This window comes from Lithobates pipiens, unplaced genomic scaffold, assembly GCF_037356315.1.
Source record: "Lithobates pipiens isolate NorthernLeopardFrog02 unplaced genomic scaffold, aLitPip1_a1.2 Scaffold_52, whole genome shotgun sequence".
Classification (NCBI taxonomy): domain Eukaryota; kingdom Metazoa; phylum Chordata; class Amphibia; order Anura; family Ranidae; genus Lithobates; species Lithobates pipiens.
In genome coordinates this window covers 4,272,855-4,290,007 of record NW_027507875.1, presented here as the reverse complement: position 1 = coordinate 4,290,007, position 17,153 = coordinate 4,272,855, and the positions used below count along the sequence as shown (strand labels likewise).

General features: G+C 44.0%; 4 pseudogenes; all 4 read right to left on the bottom strand.

The window, feature by feature from the left end:
* Positions 1 to 884: 884 nt before the first annotated feature.
* LOC143957227 (5S ribosomal RNA) lies at positions 885 to 1,003 on the bottom strand (annotated as a pseudogene).
* A 323-nt stretch (positions 1,004 to 1,326) lies between these two features.
* On the bottom strand, positions 1,327 to 1,445 carry LOC143957307 (5S ribosomal RNA; annotated as a pseudogene).
* A 3,268-nt stretch (positions 1,446 to 4,713) lies between these two features.
* Positions 4,714 to 4,832, bottom strand: LOC143957403 (5S ribosomal RNA; annotated as a pseudogene).
* Positions 4,833 to 5,526: 694 nt separating this feature from the next.
* Positions 5,527 to 5,645, bottom strand: LOC143957484 (5S ribosomal RNA; annotated as a pseudogene).
* Between the last annotated feature and the right edge of the window lie 11,508 nt (positions 5,646 to 17,153).

Genomic DNA, 17,153 nt, shown 5'->3' with positions numbered 1-17,153 from the left:
TGGCAGCCTGTCCTGAGACTCATCCACAAGTTCACAGACATTTCCTTAGCCAATGATCCCGCAGCAGTTCTTCTCAATCTAACTCCTATGTCGAGAAAGCGTTATCATAAGTCCTTACTTAAACATCTCCTCAATGCAGCTAGGGCCTGCATCCCAAGTCGTGGAAAGAGCAATCTGCTCCAATCGTGACCCAGTGGTTCGCAAGGGTAAATGATATTGAACGAATGGAAGACCTGACTGCCACAATGAGGGATAAAACGGAGGAGCATGGGAACAGATGGTTCTACTGGACCCAGTTTCGCTTTTTGGAGGAATACCTCCGCGAGACATAGTAAGCTCATGGTGATCGTTGGAGATCGCTGTTCCAAACGTTGGACAGCTGATGAGCTGGTGAGCCGAGGGTGTCTCTTGCTCCCTGGGAGGGGACCCCATCCTATCCACTCTACCCACGACACCCCCTTACCCCTTCTTTTCCTTTTCTGCCATTTCCTTCCCCAATCTTCTCTTTCCCCTTCTCCCTCCTTTCAGTTCTACTATTTCCCTTCTTAACTCAAAAAAGGGAAAAGAAAATGGTATGTTCCAACCCCATTTGACTACTACACAATACTCTTCCCCTATCTATGGATATCTAAACTCTTCGAGGGTAGCAGGGCTAGTATCAATAATATTTTAAGTGGTAGAGGATCCCAACGAGATGGAGCTTTAATCTCATATTGATATGACCGCAAAGCTGTACACGTGCTATTCTCCTCAGACTTCTTACCATTGGCTCTGATATCCATGCAATATGATCATTTGTTTGTAACTATTTGTATCACACATTCTGTGAAGTTGCCTTTGCATTGTATGTCGCATACTACTAAATAAAAAATAAAAAAAACAGAAGCCTATGGCACCTGGTATTCCCAGGCGGTCGCCCATCCAGGTACTAACCAGGCCCGACACTGTTTAGCATCCGAGATCAGACGAGATTGGGCGTTTTCAGGGTGATGGGGCCATAGGTGATCTCTTCGGGCACTCTCAACCCTCTTGACAAATGCCAAGATGGTCACCTTGGGAAACAAGTGAAAAAAAAAACAGGTCAATGTCAACAACATAAAAAGAAGAATACGGCACCTGGTATTCCAACGCCATCTCCCATCCAGGTACTAACTAGGCCCAACCCTTCTTAGCCTCAGAGAAGAGAAGAGATAGGGCTCTTTCAGGGTGATGCTGCTGTAAGCGATCACTTTGGGCACTCTCAACCCTCTTGACAAATGCCAAGATGGTCACCTTGGGAAACAAGCAAAAAAAAGAAAACGAATCAACGCCAACAACATAAAAAGAAGCCTACAATAACTGGTAATCCCAGGTGGTCTCCCATCCAGGTACTAACCAGGCCCGACTCTCCTTAGCCTCCAAGATCAGACGAGATTGGGTGCTTTCAGAGTGATGTGGCCATAGGCAATCTCTTCAGGCACTCTCAACCCTCTTGACAAACACCAAGATGGTCACTTTGGGAAATAAGCGAAAAAAAAAACAGGTCAACGCCAACAACATAAAAAGAAGTCTACGACACCTGGTATTCCCAGGCGGTCTCCCATCCAGGTACTAACAAGGCCCGACTCTATTAGCCTCCAACATCAAACGAGATCGGGTGCTTTCAGGGTGATGTGCCCGCAGGCAATCTCTTCAGGCACTTTCAACCCTCTTGACAAACGCCAAGATGGTCACCTTGGAAAACAAGCAAAAAAATATAAATAAGTCGGAAGCTAGAGACAATACGGCCCGAGTCCTCAATTTAATCCATGCGGCGCATGTACAGGGAAGGCCCTTGCTTATGTTGTCAACGGACGCGGAGAAGGCCTTTGACAGGGTGGCCTGGCACTTTATGCAGGCCACCCTGGAACATATAGGTCTTAGCCCCAACATGATGAGCTGGGTAATGTCGCTTTACTCCACGCCGTCGGCAGCGGTACGGGTGACCGAGGGGTGCTCGGACTCTTTCCCCATCACTAATGGGACAAGGCAGGGGTGCCCTCTGTCTCCCCTAATTTTAATTCTGACACTGGAACCACTTATGTGTCACGTTCGGAATGACCCGAATATTACTGGCATATCCAAACCCTCGGCACACCACAAAATTGCGGCGTACGCTGACGATCTAATTTTTTCCGTCTCCAATCCACACATTTTGCTTCCCAAAATACTTGCGTCTCTACAGCGACACAGCAGCCTATCAAACTATAAAAACAATTGCGCCAAGTCGGCTGTATTGAATATATTGGTCCCGGATGGTGAGGCCAAGAGGCTCCGGTCCGCTTTTCCATTCTACTGGGCTGAAAAATCTATACGTTAACTGGGCGTTGACATCGCAGCGGATTTAGCGCAATTGTACCTGCTTAATTTTGTCCCTCTCCTGGATAGACTGAAATCTGATTTGGGAAACTGGCATGCTTTAACACTGACCTGGTTCGGGCGCTGTAATGCATTCAAAATGATGGCCCTCCCTCGGATCTTATACATGTTCCAGACATTACCGATCCGGTTACCCCCAATTTTTTTCAGACAACTGCAGGTGCTGCTCCGGGACTTTATTTGGGCGCGCAAACCGCCCAGAGCCCATTTGCAATTGCTTGCCAGACCAAAGGACAAGGGGGGTCTGGGTCTCCCAGATCTCAGACAATACTACAGAGTGACTCTGCTAGCGAGAGTCGTTGATTGGTATTGTAATGGCCCACACAAGCAGTGGGTGGAGATGGAGATTGAGGATGGTTCCATTCTCCTATTGACCTCCCCGTGGCTCCTGTCCTCCCTACCAAAAGACCTCAGAGGTCACCCCGTAGTGGGAGCTACGTTGGCTGTTGTGCGGAGGTTGTTCCGCTGCACACACATTGCTCCCCTGCCATCACCAATGACTCCGGTTATAGGTAATCCAGACTTCCCACCGGGATTTACCAACAAGAAACTGCGACAGTTGACAGTGGTGGGGAAACAGCGTCTGGGAGAGGTGTGGCCCACGGGAGGGCTCCCGACCACGCAAACTGTCGCCGAGCTTTCTGACCCTCCGCTTGACTTGTTTAGTCCTTATCAACTTCGTCACTTTCTTCTGGCCATACAAAGGGCCCCCTACACTCCTAGAGACCTGACACCCTATAAATCCATCTGTCACAAAAGGGAACCTGTGCGACACACCCTCTCCCTCCTGTACAACCTATTGAGTAGTCAGGAGGAGGAGTTGACCCCACCATTTATCCACAAATGGGAGAGGGACTTAGGCATCACATTTACCCCACAACAGATAGGGAAGATCCTGACCTTAGTACATAAAGCTTCCATCGCAAACCAATATCAAGATACAAGATAGTCTCACGCTGGTATAGAGTCCCATACCTTCTGAATAAAATGGATAGATCGATCCCGGATGTTTGTTGGAGGTGAAATTCAGATATGGGGACCATGGGACACCTTTTCTGGGCATGCCCGACCTTGAGGAACTTTTGGGTTCCCAGTAGCGTGCCTTCTACACTTGACCGAACAGCCTGTTCGAAAATACAAAAAAAACCTCACGATGCAACTCCTGAATGCCGCCCGGGCCTGCATTCCCGCACTGTGGAGGCAGCCTCAGCCCCCATCCAAGGTGCTGTGGTATTCCAAAGTCAATCATATTCTCCGGATGGAAGAATTGACCGCCACCCTTCACAACACTGAAGAGGCATTTAGTGTTACATGGAGGCCCTGGAGGTATTTTACTGGTACTCGAGACTACATTCGGGAGGTGAGCAGTGCCCCCGTCCCAGAAAACGACTGAACATCTAACGTTTACCTACGTAGGCCATGTCTGCCCTGGGTGGCATTCCCCCCTCCCTTTTTGTCTTTATTTTTCTTTTTTTCCCCGCCGCCATCCCCCCACCTCCTCTCTCTCCGTCTTTGCACTCTCTTCTTCCCCCGTCCTCCCTTTAACTATGCCTTGTCTCCTTACTAGCCTTCAGGACCCAGAAGAACCCCAGGGTTCTGGACATGACCGGCTCATATTTTACTCTGGTTCACGTAGGTCATGATAAGCTGGCTCGCTGTGGTCCCAGTTGTTCTCCATGATTACATTTGTCCGAACGGAGCTGCACTAGTTATACTGTACTACATGTCGGAGGTGGGGTTTCTCTATTTTCTGCATGAAACTTTAGGACTCCCCTCTGAGAACCCAGAGTTATTTGGCTGCCTATTTTTTGTTAGCATGTAATTGTGACCCTGGGTCATGCTGTATGGTTGACTGTTATATTTATGTTGTTCTACTTAATAAAAGAATAATAAAAAAAAAAAAAAAAAGTCAATGCCAACAGCTTAAAACTAAAGCCTATGGCATTGAGAAATCCCAGGCGGTCTCCCATACAGGTACTAACCATGTCCCAACCCTGCTTAGCCTCTGAGATCAAATGCACGCTCAACCCTCTTGACAAACGCCAAGATGGTCACCTTGGGAAACAAACAAAAAAAACAAGTCAACGCCAACAACATAAAAAGAAGCCTGCGGCATCTGGAAAACCCAGGCGGTCTCCCATCCAGGTACAAACCAGGCCCAACCCTGCTTAGCCTCTGAGACCAAACGAGATTGGGCGCTTTCAGGGTGTTGTGCCCGTAGGCAATTTCTTTGTGCACTCTCAACCCTCTTGACAAATGCCAAGATGGTCACCTTGGGAAACAAGGGAAAAAAAACAGGCCAACAACAAAAAAAGAAGCCTATGGCACCTGGTATTTCCAGGCGGTCTCCCATCCAGGTACTAACCAGGCCCGACACTGTTTAGCCTCTGAGATCAGATGAGATTGGGCGCTTTCAGGGTGATGGGGCCGTAGGTGATCTCTTTGGGCACTCTCAACCCTCTTGTTAAGCGCCAAGATGGTCACCTTGGGAAACAAGCGAAAATAAACAGGTAAACGCCAACAACATAAAAAGAAGCCTACGGCACCTGGTATTCACAGATGGTCTCCCATACAGGTATTAACCAGGCCGTACACTGCTAGGCCTCCGAGATCAATGAGATTGTGCGCTTTCAGGGTGATGTGGCCATATGTGTTCTATTTAGACACTCTCAACCCTCTTGACAAATACCAAGATGGTTATCTTGGGAAACAAGTGAAAAAAAAAAGGTCAACGCCAACAACATAGACCCTGCCGGTCTCCCATCTGACCCAGACCCTGCTTAGCCTCTGAGATTGGGCGCTTTCAGGGTGATGTGACCTCAGGCGAACGCTTTGGGACATACTCAAAACTCTTGACTGATGCTAAAATGGTCACCTTGGGAAACAAGCGAAAGAAAAACAGGTCAAAGCCATTAATATAAAAAGATTCCTACGGCACCTTTAATTAGGTACTATCCAGGCCGGACCCTGCTTAGCCTCTGAGATCAGATGAGATCGGGCGCTTTCAGGGGGATGTGGCCGTAGGAGATTTCTTTGGGCTCTCTCAGCCCTCTTGACAAATGCCAAGATGATCACCTTGGGAAACAAGCGGAAAAAATAAACCATGTCAAGGCCAACAACATAAAAAGAATCCTACGGCACCTGGTATTCCCAGTTGGTCTCCCATCCAGTTACTAATCAGGCCCGACAATGCTTAGCCTCCGAGATCAGACAAGATCAGGCACTTTCAACGTGATGGGGCCATAGGCGATCTCTTCGGGCACTCTCAACCATCTTGACAAACGCCAACATGGTCATCTTGGGAAACAAGCGAAAAAAACCAAGTCATTGCCAACATTGGAGGCTAAGCAGGGTTGAGCAATCAGTTTCCTTGCCTGAAATAGGCATCTCAGAACTGCCATCTGGCTACTTCCCGGGTTTCCAACTCCTTCAACTAATCCCAGGAGACAATACTTCGCCTCCATCCTGGTGGAGGTTCCAAACACCCGATCAATGGTTCCTGTCACCTCTGTCCAGTAGCGGATCAACTTCGGGCATCTCCAAAACATGTGCATCATGTCTCCCCCCATGTTCCCGCACCGGGGGCAACTTGCGTCCGGCCGTTCGGCCAAACTGAAAAAGTTTACGAGGAGCATAATAGGTTCTATATAATAAGAACAGATGTGACATCCTCTGTGAAGAGAGCCACAATTCACCACAGGCAGGATTCCTGTGGCCAATTATAGCTCAGGGGGGTTTAGTACACACCCCACACTATATAAGGCCGCCAGCGCGGCGGCCTTGTATAGTGTGTTGCGGTGGTCAGGGAAAGAGGACTATAGGCAGGGACAGTGTCTTTACTGCTTGGGAACCTAGCACTGTTACAGTGGGTGTTATGTGCCTCCTGCAAAGTACACACCTGAAGCTACCCTTTATTACTGGTGTTCAATTTCTGCAATACATGCATCTGCAGTGCAGAAGTTAGAGTCGGTGTTGTGTGCCTCCTGCACAGTATACACCTTATTGCTGGTGTTCTGTTTCTGTAATACAGGAACCTAGTACTGTTACAGTGCTAGGGTGTACAGAGAAGCTGGTATATATAGAAGACTACAGCATACAGAAGAAAGGCTAGTGAATACAGAATACAGGTTTCGTGTATGTAGATAGGCTTGAGTATACAGAGATGCTAGAGTAAACAGTGAGGCTGGGGTACACAGAGAGGCTAGTTTAAAGACAAATACAAAGATGTTAGTGTATATAGAGAGGTTAGTGTATAGAGAGAGTCGAGTGTATACAGAAAGGACAGTGCATATAGAGAAGCTAGTGTATACAGAAAGGGTATACATGAAAGCTGACATTCTATACAGAAGACTGGGTAGTGTATACAGAGAGTCTAGTGGGTACAGAAGACAGGCTGGTGTATTCTAGCTAGTTTTTACAGTCTAGTGTATACAGAAGACAGGCTGTGGTATACAGAGAGTTTAGTGTATTCAGAGAGTCTAGTGTATACAGTCGGCGAGTGTATACATAAGACTGGCTAGTTTACACAGTGTTTACAGAGATGCAAGAGTGTACAGAGAAGCTGGTATATATAGAAGACTACAGCATACAGAAGAAAGGCTAGTTAATACACAATACAGAAGACTCGTGTATGTAGATAGGCTTGAGTATACAGAGATGCTAGAGTAAACAGTGAGGTTGGGGTACACAGAGAGGCTAATTTAAAGAGAGGCTAGTATATACAAAGATGTTAGTGTATATAGAGAGGTTAATGTATAGAGAGGGTCGAGAGTATACAGAAAGGACAGTGCATATAGAGAAACTAGTGTATACAGAAGACAGGCTTGGGTATACATCAAAGCTGACAGTGTATACAGAAGACTGAGTAGTGCATACAGAGAGTCTATTGGGTAAAGAAGACAGGCTGGTGTATTCTAGCTAGTTTTTACAGTCTAATGTATACAGAAGACAGGCTGTGGTATACTGAGGGTTTAGTGTATTCAGAGAGTCTAGTGTACAGAGATGCAAGGGTGTACAGAGAAGCGAGAAGCTAGTATATATAAGGCTAGTGAATACAGGCTAGTGAATACAGAATACAGACTCGTGTAAGCAGATAGGCTTGAGTGTACAGAGATGCTAGAGTAAACAATGAGGCTGGGGTACACAGAGAGGCTAATTTAAAGAGAGGCTAGTATATACAAAGATGTTAGTGTATATAGAGAGGTTAGTGTATAGAGAGAGTCGAGTGTATACAGATAGGACCGTGCATCTAGAGAGACTAGTGTATACAGAAGACAGGCTTGGGTATACATCCAAGCTGACAGTGTATACAGAAGACTGGGTAGTGTATACAGAGATTCTAGTGGGTACAGAAGACAGGCTGGTGTATTCTAGCTAGTGTTTACAGTCTAGTGTATACAGAAGACAGGCTGTGGTATACAGAGGGTTTAGTGTATTACAGAGATGCAAGGGTGTACAGAGAAGCTAGTATATATAGAAGACTACAGCATACAGAAGAAAGGCTAGTGAATACAGAATAAAGGCTGGCTTCTACGGAGAGGCTACCACTACGGAGATGCAGAACACTATCTAGGGTATATAGAGAGGCTAGATTATACAGAGAGGCTAGTGCATAGAGTGAAGCTATTGTATATAGAAGCCTGGTTAGTGTATACAGAGAAGCTAGTGTGTACAGAAGAAAGGCTAGACAGGCTATAAAGAGAGACACGTTTTTACAGAAGACAGTTTGCATCAGATTTACAGAGATGCTAGTTTATACAGAGAGACTAATGTATACAGAAGACAGGCTAGGGCATACAGAAGACAGAAGACGGGCTAGTGTATTCAGAACATAGGCTAGTGTATATCGAAGACAGGCTATTGTATGCAGAAGACCGGCTAGTGTAAACATACTGGTTTACAGAGAGGCTAGTGAATTTAGAGGGTAGGCTAAGTGATAACAGAAGACAATCTGGGCTATACAGAGACATCTCATTATTTCATCTAGCTCACATCTCTAATGGAGTTTGTCTCATTGCCAGGTTATGCCTTTTCATTCTTATGCTAAATATAGATCACTACACGATTTTAATCATCCACATCAAGCATGCAATAAAACTATCATACATCAAAATAAACCATGTACCCTTTTGCTCTATTTTGCATATTTGTACCGGAACTGTGAGTATGTGACAGTCCTGACACACCATCCTGACTTATTTTTCTTTATTTCTTATTAGAAATGGAGAGTACTATCTCAAAATCCGCTTAAATCTATTCACTTCCATGAGTTCTACCGCTAATTGTACCTTAATGCAAAATGTTCACAAAACCATCATTTGCTACCAGACATTGCTGCACATACTAAGAGTAATGTAACTATCGCTCTCTAACGATGTAAACAGTTTTATTGCTTTTCTGACATTGACCGAGTATCTCTGACATTAACTGAGTATCTCTCTGCACTATGATCTTAATAATAATAATAATAATAATAATAATAGGATTGTGTAATGCAAAGATCAACTAGTCTAATATAAGCTTTCTCATTGGTACCGGCATATCCTTTAAATTTAGACTAACGCAACTATTTCTCGGCCATTTTCAAGCTAAGCTTTCAATCTCTTACCTTTGAACTGCGATACTTCCTCCCTACAATATTAAGCCATTTAAATGTCCTATTGGTCGCCTATATTATACAACTCTCTGAAAAGCCTATATGTAGACAATAAAACTAGTCTTACATCTTAATAAAACAGTTTTATTACTCAACCAGTATCAGCTGTCATGTACTGTATTACTTCTTTTTCTCCACCTTATCTGTCACAGTTAAAACACAGTGACAAAACATTTCTTTTTACCGCAGCAAAATGTGAGAAAAGCAGTGTAAGCCGTCTTTCTGCCATATACAACCATCTCTCGCTACCTCTATGCAATAGGATTCTCTTTCCAGTGGAAACGGAAAACAGTCAGTGTAAGCCGTCTTCGTGCGTAACAAAATTAATGGAACGATTTACACGTTAGAATTTGCAAGCTACGTCAATTTACTATTAAATAGAGTACCTTTGCATTTATCCCTTGACTTTGCTACTATCCCTTGATCCCTTTTGTGTATTCACTATATCTCGACCTATACATACTGCCTCAAAATTTTCGTAATTTGTTTTGCTATACTTATTATTATTATTTTATAGAGATTACTATCTCTAAATCATTGTAACAAGTTATAATGTCTACAGCTAATTTTACGTTAAAGCAAAAGTCACACAAAACCATCTTTTTAAAACCTTTTACACACTGCACATTAAGATTAATGCAACCATCTCTCGCTACCTCTATGCAATAGGATTCTCTTTCTGACTCTATTTTGTGTATTACTTCTTCTCCACATTAACTGTCACACTGATAACCATTTGTAACACATAACACTTGCAACACATTTTTTAACAGCGGCAAGAAGTGGTTGCAGTAGCAAAGCAAAGCAATACAGTTTGATTACATTAATAACACATAATGCAACTATTTTACATTCATTTTACATTCACATCATGCATACATCCTAATGTAAGCTGTCTATCACTATTAATGTTCATGGTTACTGATACATTATGCCGATGACCAGTGGAAACGGAAAACAGTCAGTGTAAGCCGTCTTCGTGCGTAGCATAATTAATGGAACGATTTACACGTTGGAATTTTCAAGCTACGTCAATTTACTCTTAAATACCCTTTAGCTGCTTAGCTCACACTTTGCTGTATGTAGCCGCGTTTACATGTAAGTAACCAATGGGGATTGACATTTCATGTCCATCTCACATCTCTAATGCAATTTGTCTCTTTACCATGTCATACTTTGCCAGTTATTATACTTTCTCATCCGATAGAAACCTAGTCGTTGCTGATATTTCATGATTACAGCAATCATCTCATCTAATTGCTATTCCGACATTTTGCCTTGGTATTACTTTGCAACGCTCTATTGAACAATGTAAAGGTAAGCTAGATATTTTGTGTATTTCCACTTAAACTCTACCTGTATATACTGTCTGAATATTATCCTTTCTAATTTTGCTAAATTAGATTATAGAGTTTGCTATGTCTAAATCCAGGTTACCTACTCACCTTTATTACGTATACTGCTAATTTTAGGATAATACAAAACCATCTTATTGCTTCTTTACACGCTGCACATGTTAAGAGTAATGCAATGCTACCGTAAACAGTTTAATTACTCGTCTCACAGTAACTGGTATCTCTCTGCTATAGGAAACTGAATTTGTACTAGAACGATCACTCATCTAATATCAGTCCACTCAGTGCTCCTGGGATAACTTTTAAATTTAGAATAATGAAATGATTTCTCAGTCATTTTGGAGCTACTGCAACTAACGCTTCCGATCTCATTTCGACTGCAATACTTAATCTCTGCTATTGCAGAATATTTAGCTGCTGACACGTAATTAACTTGATTGATAAAAACCTACACACGTTGTTGCTGTTATTTCGTGTATTTCCACTTAAACCCGTTATAGTTATTTTGCTATATTTATTACTAGTATAAACAGATTACTATCTCTAAATCCTGGTAAACCAGCTCACACTAAACCATCTAATTTCTACCTTACACGCAGCACATATTAACATATTAACATTTAGCCGGTATAGTGAAATAGTAAACGAAATGTGTAGATCACTCATCTAATATCGTCTTTTCAGTGCTACCGGAACAACTTTTAAATTTAGAGTAATGCAACGATATCTCAGTTTTATGAAGCTACTGCAACTAACGCTTTGGATCTCTTTCCTGATAAATTACGCTCTGCAATATTAAGTAAATTGTCCTATTGGTCTGCTAACAATGCTATGTATAATAATACAAATCTTTTAAAAGCAATATCGTCTCACTGCAATACTTACACTCTGCATAATATATATGAATAATGCGAATAATGCTAATAATAAAGTCGTCTAAAACTCGGCTATAAGTAGAGAATAAAACTATCTTACATCAAAATAAACCATGTACTGCCAAACCAATAACGGCCAATTACTTAACGTCTATCAGTCAATGACTTAACAAAATAAACTTAGCACTCTTTTGCTCTATTTTGAATAGTTGTAGTTCTCCACATTAACTGTCACATTGATATCACCACTGACAACACACCACTTTTTAACAGCACCAAAATATGAAAAAAGCACTTTATATGTTTCAAAAGTAGTTGCATTTGCAAAAAATAAAGTCCTGTCTTCTTTACACGCTAGCTTTTCTGTATACATTAATCTCTCTGTGTACACCAGCCACTCAATATAGACTAGCCTCTCTGTCTTCTGTATACAGGTGCCCGTAATCTATATACACTAGCCTGCCTTCTTTTTACAATAGTCTCGGTGTCCCAGCCTCTCTGCATACACTAGCCTCACTGAATTCCCCAGACTGTCTTCTGTATACACAAGCCTATCTGTAAAAAAAAAATAGCCGGTCTTCTGCATACTCTAGCCTCTCTGTGTAACACAGTCTCTCTCTGGATTCCCTAGCCTACATCTCTGCATACCCAGGACCTTCCTCTGTATAATCTAGCCTATCTGTATACACTAGCCTGTCTTTTGTACAAATTAGCTTCTCTGTAGCCGGTCTTCTGTATACACGAGCCTCACTGTCTACTCTTGGTTGTCTTTTGTATACACTAGCATCTCTTTATACATGAGCTCTCTGTATACCCAAGCCTCTCTGTATACACTAGTCCACCGGTATACATTAGCAAGTCTGCATACACTAGCCTCTCTTTGTAACTCAACTTCTCTCTCTGTATACCTTAGCCTCCATCTCTGCATACCCAGGACGTTCTTCTCTATAATCTAGCCTATGTGTATACACTAGCCGGTCTTCTGTAGACATTAGCCTCTCTGTATAAACTAACCGGTCTTCTGTATACACTAGTCCGCCTGTATACACTAGCAAGTATGCATACTCTAGCCTCTCTCTCTGTATACCCTAGCCTCCATCTCTGCATACCCAGGACGTTCTTCTGTATAATCTAGCCTATCTGTATACACTAGCCTGTCTTTTGTACACATTAGCCTCTCTGTGTAAACTAGCCGGTCTACTGTATACACTAGTCCATCTGTATACACTAGCAAGTCTGCATACTCCTGCCTCTCTGTGTAACCCAGCCTCGCTCTCTCTCTCTGTATACCCTAGCCTCCATCTCTGCATACCCAGGACGTTCTTCTGTATAATCTAGCCTATCTGTATAAACTATCCTGTCTTTTTTACACATCAACCTCTCTGTATAAACTAGCCGGTCCTCTGTATACACTAGTCCGTCGGTATACACTAGCATCTCTTTATACATTAGCTCTCTGTATACCCAAGCCTCTCTGTATACACTAGTCCACCGGTATACACTAGCAAGTCTGCATACACTAGCCTCTCTTTGTAACCCAACTTCTCTCTCTGCATACCCAGGACGTTCTTCTCTATAATATAGCCTATTTGTATACACTAGCCTGTCTTTTGTACACATTAGCCTCTCTGTATAAACTAGCCGGTCCTCTGTATACACTAGTCCATCTGTATACACTAGCAAGTATGCGTACTCTAGCCTCTCTCTCTGTATACCTTAGCCTCCATCTCTGCATACCCAGGACGTTCTTCTGTATAATCTAGCCTATCTGTATAATCTAGCCTATCTGTATACACTAGCCATCCATCTCTGCATACCCAGGACGTTCTTCTCTATAATCTAGCCTATTTGTATACACTAGCCTGTCTTTTGTACACATTTGCCTCTCTGTATAAACTAACCGGTCTTCTGTATACACTAGTCCACCTGTATACACTAGCAAGTATGCATACTCTAGCCTCGCTCTCTGTATACCCTAGCAAGTCTGCATACTCCTGCCTCTCTGTGTAACCCAGCCTCACTCTCTCTCTGTATACCCTAGCCTCCATCTCTGCATACCCAGGACGTTCTTCTGTATAATCTAGCCTGTGTTTTGTACACTTTAGCCTCTCTGTATAAACTAGCCGGTCTTCTGCATACACGAGTCTCTCTGTATACCCTTGGATGTCTTTTGTATACACTAGCTGCTCTTTATACATTAGCTCTCTGTATACCCAAGCCTCTCTGTATACACTAGTCCGTCTGTATACACTAGCAAGTCTGCATACAGCAGCCTCTCTGTGTAACCCAGCCGCTCTCTCTGCATACCCAAGATGTTCTTCTCTATAATCTAGCCTATTTGTATACACTAGCCTGTCTTTTGCACACATTAGCCTCCCTATATAAACTAGCCGGTCTTCTGTATACACTAGTCCGTCTGTATACACTAGCAAGTATGCATACTCTAGCCTCTCTCTCTGTATACCCTAGCCTCCATCTCTGCATACCCAGGACGTTCTTCTGTATAATCTAGCCTATCTGTATACACTAGTGTATACAGACAGACTAGTGTATACAGAGGACCGACTAATGTGTACAGATAGGCTAGATTATACAGAAGAACGTCCTGGGTATGCAGAGCGCTCAGCTTCAAGGTATGGCCAATGTGAGTAATATGAGGGACACTCCTCACCCCCGCCCCCACCTACCAGATCTGACTTTCATCCCCTTGCCCTCTCTGCCCCGGTCATCTGGTGGCAGTTTTATGCACTCCCTGGCCCCCACCCATTCATAATCCTTACCGACCTTTCTTTCCGCTGCTCACAGAAACACACTGGATGACTTGTCTAATTAACCAACTTGTACAAGACACAGCTATCCTCCTGTCTGACACCGGTCCCCCTTGGAGGCTTTACCCCTCACTGTTTGGGTGGTCCCTGCCTCTCCCTGGATGCTCCACATACAGTGCCTACAAGTAGTATTCAACCCCCTGCAGATTTAGCAGGTTTACACATTTGGAATTAACTTGGCATTGTGACATTTGGACTGTAGATCAGCCTGGAAGTGTGAAATGCACTGCAGCAAAAAAGAATGTTATTTCTTTGTTTAATTTTTTTTTAAATAGTGAAAAGTTTATTCAGAGGGTCAATTATTATTCAACCCCTCAATTCAACAGAATTCTGTTTGGTTCCCCTAAAGTATTAAGAAGTAGTTCAGGCACAAAGAACAATGAGCTTCACATGTTTGTATTAATTATCTGTTTTTCCAGCCTTTTCTGACTATTTAAGACCCTCCCCAAACTTGTGAACAGCACTCATACATGGTCAACATGGGAAAGACAAAGGAGCATTCCAAGGCCATCAGAGACAAGATCGTGGAGGGTCACAAGGCTGGCAAGGGGTACAAAACCCTTTCCAAGGAGTTGGGCCTACCTGTCTCCACTGTTGGGAGCATCATCCGGAAGTGGAAGGCTTATGGAACTACTGTTAGCCTTCCACGGGCTGGACAGCCTTTGAAAGTTTCCTCCCGTGCCGAGGCCAGGCTTGTCCAAAGAGTCAAGGCTAACCCAAGGACAACAAGGAAGGAGCTCCGGGAAGATCTCATGGCAGTGGGGACATTGGTTTCAGTCAATACCATAAGTAACGTACTCCACCGCAATGGTCTCCGTTCCAGACGAGCCCGTAAGGTACCTTTACTTTCAAAGCGCCATGTCAAGGCTCGTCTACAGTTTGCTCATGATCACTTGGAGGACTCTGAGACAGACTGGTTCAAGGTTCTCTGGTCTGATGAGACCAAGATCGAGATCTTTGGTGCCAACCACACACGTGACGTTTGGAGACTGGATGGCACTGCATACGACCCAAAGAATACCATCCCTACAGTCAAGCATGGTGGTGGCAGCATCATGCTGTGGGGCTGCTTCTCAGCCAAGGGGCCTGGCCATCTGGTCCGCATCCATGGGAAGATGGATAGCACGGCCTACCTGGAGATTTTGGCCAAGAACCTCCGCTCCTCCATCAAGGACCTTAAGATGGGTCGTCATTTCATCTTCCAACAAGACAACGACTCAAAGCACACAGCCAAGAAAACCAAGGCCTGGTTCAAGAGGGAAAAAATCAAGGTGTTGCAGTGGCCTAGTCAGTCTCCTGACCTTAACCCAATTGAAAACTTGTGGAAGGAGCTCAAGATTAAAGTCCACATGAGACACCCAAAGAACCTAGATAACTTGGAGAAGATCTGCATGGAGGAGTGGGCCAAGATAACTCCAGAGACCTGTGCCGGCCTGATCAGGTCTTATAAAAGACGATTATTAGCTGTAATTGCAAACAAGGGTTATTCCACAAAATATTAAACATAGGGGTTGAATAATAATTGACCAACACTTTTATGTTTAAAATTTATTAAAATTTAACTGAGCAACATAACTTTTTGGTTTGTAAGATTTATGCATCTGTTAATAAATCCTGCTCTTGTTTAAAGTTTGAAGGCTCTAACTTATTTGCATCTTATCAAACCTGCTAAATCTGCAGGGGGTTGAATACTACTTGTAGTCACTGTATACCACAACGACATTGTCAGAGGGGCACCACTTGACAGGACACGGGGCTTTCATTCCGGTGGCATCTCCCATTGGAGGAAGGGATGATGGCCCCAACCCCTTGGCAGCAGGTTCTTTCATGTACAGACCAGGGCGGCTCATCTTCCCTTCTGGAGTCTTCACCTTAGATGGGGGAGTTGCACTTTGGGGGGTCTGAGTGATACCTAATGCGCTGTACTGGAAGGGCTTGACATTCCCGCATATGTGTCCCCTCCTCCTGGATGCGCCCCTTGTCCCCCCCTCTGGCTCCCACCTACTCTTTGCCGACATTGCCTTCTGCAGCTTTCGGGGACCCTGGATGACTTATTTATTGAGCCTATTGGTATGAGACACTGCTTCCCTCCAGGGTGACTCTGGACCCCCCTGGAGGATTTACCCCTTACTGTTTGGGCGGTCCCAGCCTCCCTCTGGATTCTCTACACAGCCCCCGATGGCAATGCAGGAGAGACACTAATTGGCGGGCCCCAGGACTGCTGCTCGGGTGAAGCCTCCCATTGGATGGAGGGATGGTGGCACCAGCCCCTTGCCTGCCGGATTTTCCATGCACCGACCAGGGCTGCTCCTCTTTCATCTTGATGTGGTGACCATGAACTAACCGGTCTTCTGTATACACTAGTCCACCTGTATACACTAGCAAGTATGCATACTCTAGCCTCGCTCTCTGTATACCCTAGCAAGTCTGCATACTCCTGCCTCTCTGTGTAACCCAGCCTCACTCTCTCTCTGTATACCCTAGCCTCCATCTCTGCATACCCAGGACGTTCTTCTGTATAATCTAGCCTGTGTTTTGTACACTTTAGCCTCTCTGTATAAACTAGCCGGTCTTCTGCATACACGAGTCTCTCTGTATACCCTTGGATGTCTTTTGTATACACTAGCTGCTCTTTATACATTAGCTCTCTGTATACCCAAGCCTCTCTGTATACACTAGTCCGTCTGTATACACTAGCAAGTCTGCATACAGCAGCCTCTCTGTGTAACCCAGCCGCTCTCTCTGCATACCCAAGATGTTCTTCTCTATAATCTAGCCTATTTGTATACACTAGCCTGTCTTTTGCACACATTAGCCTCCCTATATAAACTAGCCGGTCTTCTGTATACACTAGTCCGTCTGTATACACTAGCAAGTATGCATACTCTAGCCTCTCTCTCTGTATACCCTAGCCTCCATCTCTGCATACCCAGGACGTTCTTCTGTATAATCTAGCCTATCTGTATACACTAGTGTATACAGACAGACTAGTGTATACAGAGGACCGACTAATGTGTACAGATAGGCTAGATTATACAGAAGA